General features: G+C 41.1%; 1 pseudogene; it reads right to left on the minus strand.

Annotated features, from left to right (window-relative positions):
* Window positions 1-2,156: 2,156 nt before the first annotated feature.
* LOC150034267 (uncharacterized) lies at window positions 2,157-2,877 on the minus strand (annotated as a pseudogene).
* Between the last annotated feature and the right edge of the window lie 11,994 nt (window positions 2,878-14,871).

Consider the following 14,871-nt stretch of genomic DNA (forward strand, 5'->3'; position numbering starts at 1 on the left):
AATGGGCCCATGAAGTCAATTCCCCAAATATCAAATAATTCCACTTCTAAGATTGACGTCAGTGGAATTTCATTCCTTTTTGACATATTCCCCGTTCTCTGACATCTGTCGCATTGCACAACATGGGCATGAGCATCCTTAAACAATGTTGGCCAGAAGTAGCCACACTGTAGGACCTTTGCTGTGATCCACTGCCCCCCAAAATATCCTCCATATGGAGACTCATGATAAAGCTCTAAAATTTGCTTGACTTCATGCTCAAGAACGCATCAACGTAATATATGATCAGGTTCTTGTCGACATAGGAATAGGTCATCCCAGAAATAAAATTTGGCATCATGTCTTAGCTTTTTCTTCTGCTGGTAAGTGTAGTCATCTGGTTCTTGATCGCAAATAATGAAGTTCACAATGTCCGCATACCAGGGAATATTAACGTCAACTGCCATCAGCAGCTCGTCAGGGAATCTTTCCTCGATATCTTTTTCTATCCCTTGAACCTTGCAATTCTCCAATCTTAATAAATGATCCGCGACTTGATTCTCGGTGCCCTTCCGGTCTTTGATCTCTAGGTCAAACTCTTGCAGTAGCAACACCCACCGTATAAGCCTTAGTTTTGCATCCTTCTTTGTCATCAAGTACTTGATTGCATAGTGATCCGTATACACCACCACATTTGTCCCGATTAAGTATTGTCGGAATTTCTCCAGTGCAAATACCACTGCGAGCATTTCCTTCTCTGTGGTTGTATAGTTTTCCTGTGCATCATTCAATGTTTTACTTGCATAATAAATAGGATGCAATACCTTGTCCTTGCATTGACTCAAAACTGCACCCACAGCATATCGGCTAGCATCGCACATCAACGTAAATGGTTGCATCCAATCTGGTGCAATCAAAATAGGTGCAGAGATGAGCGCATCTTTCAATGTGTTGAATGCTTTGGATCATGCATCATCAAAATTGTATTCTCGGTTAGCTTCCAGTAGTGCACTTAGGGGCCTTGCGATCTGGGAGAAGTTGCGAATAAATCTTCTATAAAACCCAGCATGTCCCAGAAAGCTCCTAAGTGTTTTTACGTTCACTAGTGGGGGTAACTTAGAAATTGTGTCAATATTTGCCTGATCAACTTCCAAACCGGCCTTAAAGATTTTGTGACCCAGAACTATTCCTTCTTCAATCATTAGGTGGCATTTTCCCCAGTTCAAAACAAGATTTGTTGCTACACATCTCTTCAAGACCTTTTCAAGGTTGGATAAACAAGAGTCGTAGTTATTGCCGAAAACTGAGAAATCATCCATGAATACCTCGACTGACTCCTCCAAGTAATCTGAGAATATTGCCATCATGCATCGTTGAAAAGTGCCTGGCGCATTGCAGAGTCCAAATGGCATGCGTGGAATGCAAACGTACCAAATGGGCACATGAAGGTTGTCTTGTCTTGGTCCTCCGGCACAATTGCTATCTGGTTGTACCCTGAATAGCCGTCAAGAAAACAGAAGAATTCATTCCCCACAAGTCTGCCTAACATCTGATCAATGAACGGGAGTGGGAAATGGTCCTTTTTGGTGGCCAAATTCATCTTGCGATAATCCATAAAAATTCTCCACCCCATAGTCATTCTCGTGGGAATCAATTCATTCTTGTCATTAGTGATGACTGTCATCCCTCCTTTCTTTGGAACACACTGCATTGGGCTTACCCAACTGCTATCAGAAATCAGATAGATGACACCTACGTCCAGCCACTTTCTTATTTCCTTTTTCACGACCTCCCTCATGGCAGGGTTCAAGTGACGTTGCCTTTCTACTGATTCAGTCTTTTCTTCCTCCAAACGAATCTTGTGCATACAATATGAGGGGCTGATTCCTCGAATGTCTGCCAAGGTCCATCCTAATGCCTTTGCATTACTCTTTAGGATCTGTATGAGTGCATCCTCTTTTTCCTTACTCAGCGATGCGGAAATGATAACCGATAATGTGTCGTTACTTCCTAAGTAAGCATACTTAAGGTGCATAGACAACGGCTTTAACTCTAGCACAGGTGGATCTTCTAGAGATGGCTTAATGCGTTGTGATGTTCGTTCAGATAACTTGAGCGGTTCAAAATTTGATTCAATATGAATTGCAGTGCAGTCTTCCTCCAACATTGCGCCAATGTCAAAATCTTCTTCCTTCCTTTAGGGATTTGTGCCAAGGTTCTTCCCGCAGTTCCTCAATGTATTGGCAATTTTCCACATCACCTGGGTACTTCAACGCATTTAGTACATTGAATTTTACTTCCTGATCATCGACCCTGATGGTCAATTCTCCTTTTTGCACATCGATCAGTGCTCGCTCTGTCGCGAGAAATGGGCGACCTAAAATGATAGGGATTTCTCTATCGGCTTCATAATCCAGTATGACAAAGTCTGCTGGGAAGATAAACTTATCCACTTGCACGAGAACATCCTTTATCTTGCCCTCAGGAAGCTTTATCGATCTATTGGCCAACTGTATTGTGATAGTAGTTGGTCTTGCGTTGCCGATATCCAGCTTCTTAAAAAATTGACAGGGGCATTAGATTTATGCTTGCCCCTAAATCGCACAGTGCATTTCTGACTGTCTTTCCTCCTATTGTGAAAGGTAATGTAAAACTCCCAGGATCCTTCATTTTAGTGGGGAGATTGTTTTGGAACAGCGCGCTACATTCATATGTTAACGCAATTGTTTCATTTTCCTTGATCTTTCTTTTCTTTGCAAGAATGTCCTTGAGAAATTTTACATAACTCGGCATCTGCTCTAATGCTTCTATCAAGGGAATATTAATTTGTAGCTGCCGGAGAACGTCCAAAAACCTCTGAAATTGCTTGCTATCATCTTTCTTCTTCAGCCTGGACGGGAAAGGTGGAAGATCCCGCCGTATTTCCTATTCAATTGGCTACTTGCTGAGGTCCGGTGCTTGCTGCGCTTCATTAGCTGGAGGTTGCATTGATTTAGCATTCATGTCTTGAGGAGCTTCATCTTTTGTAGATGAACTTACTTCTGAATTGGTACTTTTTCCAATATTAACTGACTTGTCATCATCAACAGTCAAATTGACTGGTGTTGTTATTGCATCTGGTACTGATGACATAGGGGCTATTGTTTTGCCACTTCTCAATGTCCCTGCATGACATTGTTCTTTCCCTCATGGCTCCTGTGCTTTTGAAATGCTATGCTTTGTACCAGGTGCTTTCTTCTTTAGTTCCCTCGTAAGCTGATCTATTTGCTCTTCTAATTCTTTTAGGGTGTCAGCTTACGATTGTCTCATTGCCTCACTCTTTTCAATAAAATGCTTTAACGATGTCTCCAAAGACGAGGTGCTGTAAGAGGTATCATATAGGAACAGTTGGTCACAGGGTGGTATACCTTGGGCATTACTTGGGCTGCAGTCTGGATTAATGAAGACCGAAGGGTTGCCTCGATCCCCTTAACAACTATACTGATAGAAACTATGCCTCTCCTGATTGTGATTCCTGTCCCAACCTATAGTTGGGTGATCCCACCAACCAGGGTTGTAAATATTGCCAAATGTTTCATCGTGGACGGCATAAACGGGTTGTTGATTCCATGGGCAGAACTCTATTGGATGTCCCTCTCTGCATTGGATGCAATTTTTTCTTGTGCTGATTCCTGAGAGAGAGTTCTTTATTGGTTAGTTGTTGTCTGGAGAATTGAGGTCATTGTGGTCATCTGATCGACCAATGCGCTCATGTATCGGTTGACACATCGGCACTTTTTACTCTTTCTTGCTCCAGACCTCTTACCTCAAGTCCAGTATCAATCCACTCATCAGAATGTAGCAAGATGCGATCCAATATGTTCTTTGCCTCCGTATATGATTTTTTCATCAATCCTTCTTCTGCAAAGGCATCGACAACTACTTGCGTTGATTGGTTTAAGCCATTGTAAAATGTTTCCATCAAAATACTATCAGGGATCCCGATATGCGAACAGCTTTTCATTAACTATCGGAATCGCACCCAGGCGGTACTCAAGGTTTCGTACCATTTTGTTCAAAATTCAAAACATCTCTCCGTCTCCTTGCGTTGATTACTGGAGGAAAGAATCTGTTCATGAACCTATCAATCAACTGCTCCCAACCATTAATCTCGGCTGGCTCTAATGCTTGAGCCCACCTCTTTGCCTCATCTCGCAATGTGTACGGGAACAAATATAATTTAAGCCCCTCTTAAGTTACACCAGGCATGGAGAATGCGCTGCACATGTCTAAAAAATTCGTCAAATGAGCATGTGGGTCTTCTCCTTGTAATCCTCCAAATTGACCCACATTCTGAGTCATCTGCAACATGATAGTTTTTATCCCAAAGCTTACATTCCCCTCAACCAAGGGTCTTGAAATTCCTGGTGAGAAGTTATAAAAATTAGGTGCCGCATATTCTCTCATGGGGATGTTATGGTCAACAGCAAGAAAAACTGGATCTGTGCTGGCAAATTTTCCCTTTGGTCTCCTGCAGGTGCCACATTCTTATCAACCATGCTTCTTCACCAATTAATTTGGCCCTGATGAACTCTTGCGCGAATAATACACTTGATCTCTTGGTCCGCTTAGAATTACCAGATCACTCTCGCATTCATAAGTCGTCAGACTACTCTCCGCGTTGAACAGTTAGTATAAAGAGATCTGTCTTGCAAAATACCACAAACACACTCAAAAAATAAACCGTTAACACATCCCTGGAAACGGCGCCATAAACTTGTTCACTTGATGATGAACGCAAAATGTATGTGATGCTTAGATGATGTGCTACAAGCTCATGTAACGCTGGATTTATGCGATGACATGCACGCACAGTTCAAGTCTAATTTATGCAATACTGACTTGACTTGACTTAATTCATGCAATACTACTTCTAGATATGCGTTAGTAATAGATTTTCTTGTAGTATGCTATGCGCTGTCACAAGTTTCCTTACATTGGAACCAAGTATAATTCCATCGCAAGTTTCTTGGTGTGATCCGAGGTCGAACACAGGGACTGTTTGAGGTTATTACATTATGTTTATGATACATGCGACCAGGTTTTTCAATCTTTAAAAGTATAGTTTGTGCAAGTATATAAAAATTGCGATAAAGTAAAGGAAAGCAATAAAAATGTGATAATAAAATAAAGTGCAGTAAACCTAAGTTAAGAGGGTACAAGATACAGGCTTTATGATACAAGATACTGAGGTCAAGGCTGGCTGTGAAGATTCTACAAAGATCATGTAATGCAGCGGCAAGTCTTATGTATGAAACAGAACAGAAAGATAACTAATATAACCATCGCAAGTTCTCAATTGTGTTAAAGTGATAAGTGTGGTTCCGTTTTTCCTTTAGCGTACACATTTCAGTGATCAGCTGCGTTCCCACATGTCTATCTGGAAGTACTACTCACTTTAGCTAATGCATTCTTCTGACCTTCTCTCAATAGATCAGAACGACATCTTCACTTCTGCTCTCACAGGTGGAGATGTCGTCTAGCATTCCTTAGCTAAACGCAATTTATCTCTTTAACACAGATTAAGTACTCGTTTAATTCATATTAACTATCAGGGGATTAAGAACACAACATGAAGAAAGCGATAAACAGAGGAACGAAAATAGACAGAAAAGTGATGATGAAAGCGATCAAGACATTCAATATATTTATTTAGCGTCTGATACATGGTGTGTGAATGCAGAGATAAAGAAGATGAACTACAATGAAGAAAAAAGATAGAACAGATACAAATAGTGCCAACGTCTTGGCACCGATTTGGATGGAGATCTGCTTGCCAAATTGGATGGATTGGACGGATGGATGATCTTCCCTCTCAGGCTTGCTCAACCGGTAGCAGGGATCTGAATAAAAGAGCTTCGCGGTGGGGATCTTGGCAGATGAACACTGAGACTCACCTCTCGGTCTTACCAATAGGTAAAGATCTTTGACCCCAGCCTTGTGGTCCCCACTTATTGTTATGGAAATTCTGGAGATAGAGGGATATTATTCCTTCTGTTATGCAATCAGACCGTCGAATCTGCACAACCGTTAGTTGTACACGTGTCACAATCCCCCGCTTTTGCATTGCTCAGCTACATCTTTCGATCGAGTGTTTGCATGCGGTGTTGTTTTTATTACCGCATGCAGTTGAAAGTCAGCTCTGGATCGACTGTCGCATTTTGTCGTCATTGCGTTAATCGTCTTTTTAGTGTTGATTGACGGGCGCAATGTGACAGAGATGCATTGGTTAGTTCTTCTTGAGCCTTGATTGCAAGCGGTGACTTGGTTTCCTGCAAAACAAAGTAGAAATCTCCTTTTCTTCCATCTTAACAATGTTAGTGGGTGTAATTGTGATAATTCAGAATTATTGTATTTCTAAGCTAATTTCCATACAATTGGTGTAGATTTAAACTCTTTTGGCCGCAATATCTAGATAAGGCAGCACAAATAACTTGTATTTCTACAAGTTATCAATGCACTAAGTAGGAAATCCTTGGGACCCAAGGCCATTATCGGTTCAATAAGAGGAATGCTATTGCAGGAGTTTAAGAATTCTAGAATCGCCTTATCAGAGGGTCCGTCAGGAGGAATGATAGCTACTTTCCAGGTAAGGCCTACCTTAGTAGAAAACCTTAAGCAAGATCAGTTGAAAGACCCTGATCTTTGGAAGACTGCTGATGATGTAAGTAAGGGCATCAGAGTTGACTTTCAACTGGGAGCAGACAATGTACTAGAAAATGAGGGGAGAATATGTGTGCCTAACAAGCTATAGCTTAAACAAGCCATTCTAGAGGAAGCACATAGTTCCGCTTACGCTATGCATCCAGGAAGCACCAAGATGTATAAAACTTTGAAGAGATCTTACTGGTGGCCTAGGATGAAGAGAGACATAGCAGAATATGTGGACCGATGTATAATCTGTCAACAAGTGAAACCTGAAAGACAAAAACCAGCAAGATTACTTAATCCACTCCTAGTGCCTGAGTGGAAGTGGGAGCATGTGACAATGGACTTTCTATTTGGATTGCTTAGGACACCCTCGAGATACGATGACATTTGGGTAATAGTTGATAGACTAACCAAGACGGCCAAGTTTATACCAGTAAAAGTTACTTTTACACTAGACCATCTAGCTAGGATTTACGTGGATAGGATAATCAGTCAATATGGAGCCCTAGTGTCGATAGTGTCAGACCGGGACTCGAGGTTCACCTCAAAATTTTGGCCTAGTTTACAAAAGGCTATGGGCATTAAATTTCCTTTCTGTACGGCTTTTCATCCACAAACAGATGGACAGTCGGAAAGAATTATACAGACAATGGAAGATATGTTAAGAGCTTGTGTATTGCAATTCAAAGGAAGTTGGGATACACATTTACCGTTGATTGAATTTGCATACAACAAAAGCTACCATTCTAGTATCGGAATGGCTCCCTATGAAGCATTGTACGGCCGACCTTGCAGGACCCCAGTATGCTGGAACAAAGTCAGAGAACGAAAATTATTAGTTCTAGAATTAGTTCAACAAACAACAGAGAATGTGAAACTTATCAGGGATAATCTTAAGGCGGCTCGGAATAGACAGAAGAGCTATGCTGATAAGCGAAGAAGAGAACTAGAATTTGAAGTCAGAGATCAGGTATTTCTTTGGCTGTCCCCATGGAAAGGAATTCTCTAGTTTGGGAGAAAAGGGAAGTTAAGTCCACGATACATCGGACCATATGAAATTGTGGAACGAGTTGGTCCAACAGCATATAGGTTACAGTTGCCAATGGAGCTAACTCGCATTCATGACGTATTTCATGTATCAATGTTAAGGAAATACGTGTCTGATCCTATGCACATACTAGCAGCACAACCAATATAGCTTAAAGAAGATTTATCTTACGAGGAAGAGGCCATCGTGATTTTGGACAGGAAAGACCAGGTACTCAGAAATAAGACGATTCCTTTGGTGAAGGTGCTATGGCGTAATCATGGAATCGAGGAAGCTACCTAGGAACCTGAAGACCAAATGAGGAAGAGATATCCTCAACTTTTCAAATGACATGTCAGGTAAATTTTGAGGACGAAATTTCTTTTTAGGGGGAGATGAATGTAAACCCCAAACTCTAGGTTTCCTAGATAAGAATCTTTAGCCAAAGGAATGTTATATTATATATTTATTAAGTAGAAATTCATGTTTATTTATAGGAATTATGAAGAAAGGGAAGGAAAAACATAATAAATAAGAAAACTCATTTATTGGTTTGGCTGGAGGCACTAAGTGTGGGGTGACATGGCAATCTAATCTTTGAACTCGGGAGGCGGCAGGAAGATTAAAAGGAAGAGAAATTTCAAAAGCTTGGTTTCGGCAATTGACATGAGCAAATTTAGTGAAATCGGTGTCATTTGAAAGCTGGGAGAATCAAGTTTACGAGGTTTGCTTACCGAAAAAAAAATTGTAGGAGGAGAAGAACAAGAAGTGAAGAAATTGTAGAGGAGGCAGAATCTCGGATTAATCAGGGCTCGAGTTGAATATTGGAAGCTCCAAGCCAAACTATAAGAAATTTTCGTCTGCAATTTTAAGGTAATAAATTAACTCAATTATAAACAAGTTTATAGAAGGAAGTTTTTTCAAAAGACGTCTGGATTTTGAGTTATGAATTTTTTAAGTTGTAATAGAGAATCTGTGCATAAGCAGACAGCGGCTTGAGAAGAGCAAGCAAACAGCTCACCATGGAGAGCTATAGCGAGATAAGGTGAATGAGGATCTCGCTCATGAGGAGGATCTTGCTCATGAGGATCTCGCTCATGATGATTATCTCGCTAGCAATGCTATCTTTGTTGATGAAAGTTCCATTAGTAGATGAACTATTTGAGGTATTTTGCTAAGAATTCTAAGTAGTTTAATCGAGAATTATGTACTTTTAGGCCAAGAGGAGCTAGAAGAGGCGTATAAACCGTTAAAGAGCCTCGACGAGCTGTGAGTGACTAAATGAACTTAATGTTTCCAATACTTATGCATATAAGGTCAAGTAAGTTACAGTGACATTAATGATGAATTTATACTCCCTCAAGCAACAAATGGTTGCAAAATAACTTAACATATGTTTCCCGGCTTGTATATGTGTAACACAGTCCAAGGTATGTCGAGTAATCATTACAAAAGTTAAGTTTCTAATGTTGAAATATGCTTCCTAGGGGAAGGCTATGAGAGAAGAAGTTCTTGTGTAAATGATATGCAATGAACCTTAATTTGATGCTACAAAATACCTCGATACCGAAGGAAATTTTAGAAGGTATCTGACCAACTTGGTACCGAAGGACATTTGAGAAGGTACCTGACCAACTTGATACTGAAGGACATTTGAGAAGGTATCTTAGTAGCTCGATACTGAAGGACAAATTTTGAGAAGGTATCTGAGTAGAAGTACCTAAGGTATGATGGTACTTAGTATAGCCACGTGCATGTATGTAGTTCTGAATGAGAGACCGAAGTATGGGTCTCCTAGGACATGCACCACCAAAGGGAGGCTGAAGTATGGGTCTCTTGGCCGATAATAGATGTTAGAAGCTAGAGCATTGTAGGCCCGTTCTCAACTACGGAATAATGATGTTTAATGATGTCTTAAGAATGGTTTAAGGCTACATTTAGAGACAGTTGCTTGAGATACTCATTAGTATAATTACATGTTTATAGTGATATAATGCATGATGTAATATGATTCTTTAGTCACTCACTAGGCTACTAGCTCACAGATTTCCTGTGTTTCCCTTTTTCAGGTAGCGGTCAGATTCCTCAAGGTTGATCCTGCTGCTGCTTGCCACTGAAAGGTCCGACTTGTCCAGAAGAACTTACGTTGATGGCTTGTTTATGTACACATGTTTTGAGAGGGACTAGGTCTTTGTTAGGAATGTTTGGGCCATCTGTGAATATTTTTCCGTAAATGTTATGTCATGGTTGTATGCATGTGTTTATGTAATCTTTGTAGAACCTTAAGGGAGGCTTGTTGTATGCGTATACTATTAATGTTTTAAACAGGTTGATATTTAGATTAGAAGGCTTTGGTGGTGGTACTGGCAGTAGGGCTAGTAATTACCACGGTCATATCCTCTTCCAGATTGAAAGGGTAAACTGGGAGGGGGTGTGACACCGCTTCCTCCAGAGCGACTCTGATGAGTCCTTTATAGGATTCTACTTACGTAGTTTCCTTAGGATCCACAATGACCAGAGCGCTTTTTCTTGACTTCTTCTCTGTCACCTCATCCGTATGCAGTGGTTGGTTCATAACCCCAGCCTCGGGCAGTCCTCCTCCCTTCTCCAGGTTGTTGAGAATGCTCCTAAACACCTCCTTATCATCTTGTCTCTTCTTCTCACTTTCAGAAGAGAGTGTTGGTGTTGGGAATGGGGTGCTTTCAGAACTCTGCCCCCTCTTGAATTGAAATGACCTGACTGATAAGGGGTTTCGCTTGAGTCTTCTGATGACACGAGGGACAGTCTGTGGTTGAGCAGTGAGACGGTGACTGGCTGCAAGGAATGCAGCCTTTCGCATGGTAAGCTGGGTTGTCAAAGGTGATGACAATGAAGAAGATGGCTGGGAAGTCTGGTCTGCCATGGATGCTGGAGTAAAAGAAAACTGAAAATCATTAAGGTTCTGGGAGGAAGAAAGGTTTGGTATGCAGAGACAATTTAGGGTATCTCTTTGCAAAATGAAGCAAGTAAATGATCTGAGACGAAGAGGCCCGCTTTTATAGGTTGGGCCTTGATGGGCCCAATGCAGATTCTGTGGTGGAAGGCCTCGAGCTACTTAAAAAGCCTGCCGTTTGTACTCCTCACATTTATGAAATTACAGAGTCATATGTCCTTTCAACTGTAGATTTATCATGTCCTTAGAAGTTGGAGCGATTAGACTTCTCAATTTGCAAAAAGAATTTTCTTTGGAGTTCTATTCGTATGGGCGCAAGGTGGAGAATTAACACAATGAACTCTCCAACGCAAATGCATCTTCGCAGAGGACGGGCAACAATGCATGTATCCCCACAACACACCCCTTTACTAAACGCATTTCTAGAGGATGGCCGCACGGTATTTCTACCAGCACAACACTACCTCAACATAGTGCATTTTTGCTAAGGACGGGCAAAGAACACATACGAGCGCAATACACCTCTCAGCGCAATGCATTTAGGTTGGATGAATACAAAGTGTATCTTGTTGGCACAAGATGCACCCATTATCACAATGCATACCGGATGTTGATTGTTTTATTATTATTATTATTATATATTTTTATTTTTATTATATTTTTTTTCCCATCAACGCAAGCCATAAAGACCTTGCGGTAATCATTTTCTTCTTATTCAACCATCCTTCACAAGTTTAAGAATAACGCATTTATGACAGAAAATTTAAAGAACTTAAAGAGAGTACAGAAATAAATGCAAGAAAATTAAATGAATCATAAATTCATAAAGCATTGAAAGACAAATTGAATAAAGCAGTAAATGAAAAAGTTCATAAAACAATAAAGAGGAATTATGAAAGCATATAAACATAGAATTAAGATATGGACCGGAAGATAGTTTTCTTTGATTGACGCAATCCACACCTCCGCACGTAGCCCAGCTTGCCTGTCCAATGTCTTCTGGGACATTGCTCCTTTCCATGAGATCCCGGGGCTTCAGAATTGTTGGGCAACATTCCAGGTGTTCTATTTCGAAGTTTGGATACCAGCTACCCAACTTGAATCTCCAAATTTCTTATTGAAGACGCCTGCGCCTGCATCATCGCATCATTTTTATCCATGTATTGCTTGAGTAGGGCCTCCAATGAATTACTAGAGGTGTTGGAAGATGAGGGTTGCTGGTTGTGTGATTGCCTTTCTTGACCTTGATTCTGATTTGTGGTGAAAAGGTGGAGGGTTTCCTCGATTCCCTAAATTGCTATTCTGATGGTTACACTGCCCACCTTGGTTCTGGTTCCCTCCCCAACCAAAGTCAGGGTGATTCCTCCAACCAGGATTATACGTGTTGCTGAAGGGGTTATTCTGGATAGCGCATACTTGTTGCATGTTCGATGGGCACATTTTCGCTACATGGCCTCCTCCACAATTGACGCAACTAATTGCGGCCACTTGTGTCGGTGCATTGGGTTGCACTATTTTTTGGGAGAGGGCACCTTGATTAAGCGCCATCGACTGAAGGATAGAGATCACTGCGGCCATCTGGGCGGCCAAAGTAGTCACTGTCTCTGCAGGGACAATAGCAGTTTTATTTCTTCTTCTTTCAGAGCCTCTTCCTCCATATCCATCGTCTACCCAGTCATCCATATTCCGCGAGATGCGGTCAAGGATGACCTTGGCCTCACTATATGTCTTATCCATAAAATCTCCTGTCGTAGAGGCATCAACAACAGCCTGTGTTGATCTGTTCAGGCCATTATAAAAGGTCTCCATCAGGACGCAATCGGGTATCCCGATATGCGGGCAATTTTTCACCAGTCTTTTGAATCGCACCCAGGTGGTGCTAAGGGTCTCGTTATCCATCTGTTCAAAGTTCAACACGTCCTTCCATCGCCTTGTGTTAACAGCCGGAGGGAAGAACTTCTTCATAAATCGCTCAACCAGCAGATCCCATGAAGTAATCTCATTTGGCTCCAGTGAATGAGCCCACCTCTTGGCCTCATCCCTCAAGGTGCAAGGGAAAAGATATAATCTAATACCTTCAGGGGTAACACCAAGTATAGAGAAGTTGCCGCACATCTCGACGAAACTGGTCAGGTGGACATGTGGGTCCTCACCTTGCGGACCCCAAAAACTGCCCCGCATTCTAGATCATTTGGAGCATGACCAGTTTGATATCGAATCTTGCGTTCTCCTCAACGATCCACCTTGAAATTCTGGGCAAAAAATCATACAGATTGGACGTCGCATAGTTCCTCATCAGAATGTTGCGGTCAACAGCAAGAAAGACGGGATCTTGTGTTGGTCGTCCTATCCCTTGATTTCCTGTAGGAGCCACATTGTCATTATTATTATCTGCCATGTTGGCCTTCTTTCGCCTCGCTCGGTTCTGGCATGCCCGTGTGCGAAATGTACGCTCGATCTCTGGGTTAGCCTCGAATTCTGGGTCAATCCCAGTACTCATAAACTATCAGACTGCTCTTCGCGATGAACAACCAGTATAAAGAGATCTATCCGGCAAAATATCACAAACATACTCAACAATAACGGTTACCAATCCCCGGCAACGGCGCCATAAACTTCATAAGCATAAAATGTGCTCTTATGTCACACAACGCATGGATTATTAACGCAAGTTTGTGTTATGCTTATTCAGACTTTATGCGATACTACTTCTAGATGTATGCGTTAATAATGAAATGCTTGTAGTATGCTATGCATTGTCACAAGTTTCCTTATGTTGAAACTAAGTATAATTCCAACGCAAGTTTCTCAGTGTGATCCGAGGTCGAACATAGGGATTGCTTAGTTAATGTGTTACGTTCGTGATATATGCGACCGGGGGTTTTTCAATTAATAAAAGTAGTATGTTTGTACAGGAAATTAAATTGCGGTAAAGTAAAATCGTGCGGTAAGGTAAAGTTGCAATAATAAAATAAAATGCAATAAAAGTAAACCTAAGCTATTATGATACAAGATACAGGATACTGATACATGATACTGAGTTTGAGACTGACTGTGAAGATTATAAAAAGGTCATGTTATGCGGTGGCAAGTCTTTATGTATGAGTCAGAAATAGAAGGGGTAATTAATATAAACATCGCAAGTTCACTAATTGCGTTAAAGACATAACTACGATTCCGCTTTCCCTTGGCGTACACCTCTCGGTGATCGGCCGCGTTCCCATATCTTTGTGGTGAAACAGGGGTGAACGTAATGAACGCAAGGTTGCTTCAATCTCTGGAAGTACTTCTCGCTTTAGTTAACGCATTCTTCCAACCTTCTCTCAACAGGAGGAATGGCATCTTCACTTCTACTCTCATAGGTGAAGATGTCGTCTAACATGCTTTCGCTAAACGTATTTATTTCCTTAACCCAGATTAATTTACTTGTTAGATTCATGCTAATTACCAAGGGATTAAGAAAACATCATGGAGAAAGCGATTAATGGATGAACGAAAATAGACAGAAAGATGAAGATGAAAATGATCATGACATTCAATACTAATATTTAGCATCTGATACATGGTGCAAATGATAGAGATTAAGAAGATGAATACAATTGATGATGAATAGATAGAAACAAATACAGAAGAGTGCCAACATCTTGACACAGATCTGGATGGGAGATGTGCTTGCCGGCGAATGGAATGAATGTAGAGAAGAGCTTCCCTCTCAGGCCTGCTCATCCGGTAGAAGTGACCTTGGTACAGAGCTTCAACAGCGGGGATAGAAAGGATTTACCCTGAGACTCACCTCTCGGCCTTGTCTCTTAAATCTTCCTAGATCTTCTCCGATCAGGCTCTTTAGACCAGTCTCTCTCTCAATATACAAATATCAAATTATGCCCATATCAAGTATATTTTCCAATAGAATTTTAGAGACTATTTATAGGCTCAGCTTTGACTCTTTGACTTATGGACCCCACTTTATTGTTATGGCAATTCCGAAAATGGTGGAATAAATATTCCTTTTGTTACACAATCAATCCCGTCAGAAATGCACAACGGTCAGCTGTACACGTGTCTGGATCCTCTGCAATTGCATTGCTCTTTTGCATCTTTGATCGTTTGTCCACATGCGGTATTGTTTTTTATTACCGCATGCGATTAAAGTTGCGTTGATCGCAAAGCTCTTGATCGATTGTCGCATGCGCCGTCAATGCATTGACCATCTATTCATTCATGAATGATAGACGCAATACGA

This window comes from Benincasa hispida, chromosome 8 (genome assembly GCF_027475165.1).
Source record: "Benincasa hispida cultivar pf3 chromosome 8, pf3_genome.v1.1, whole genome shotgun sequence".
In the NCBI taxonomy this organism is placed as follows: domain Eukaryota; kingdom Viridiplantae; phylum Streptophyta; class Magnoliopsida; order Cucurbitales; family Cucurbitaceae; genus Benincasa; species Benincasa hispida.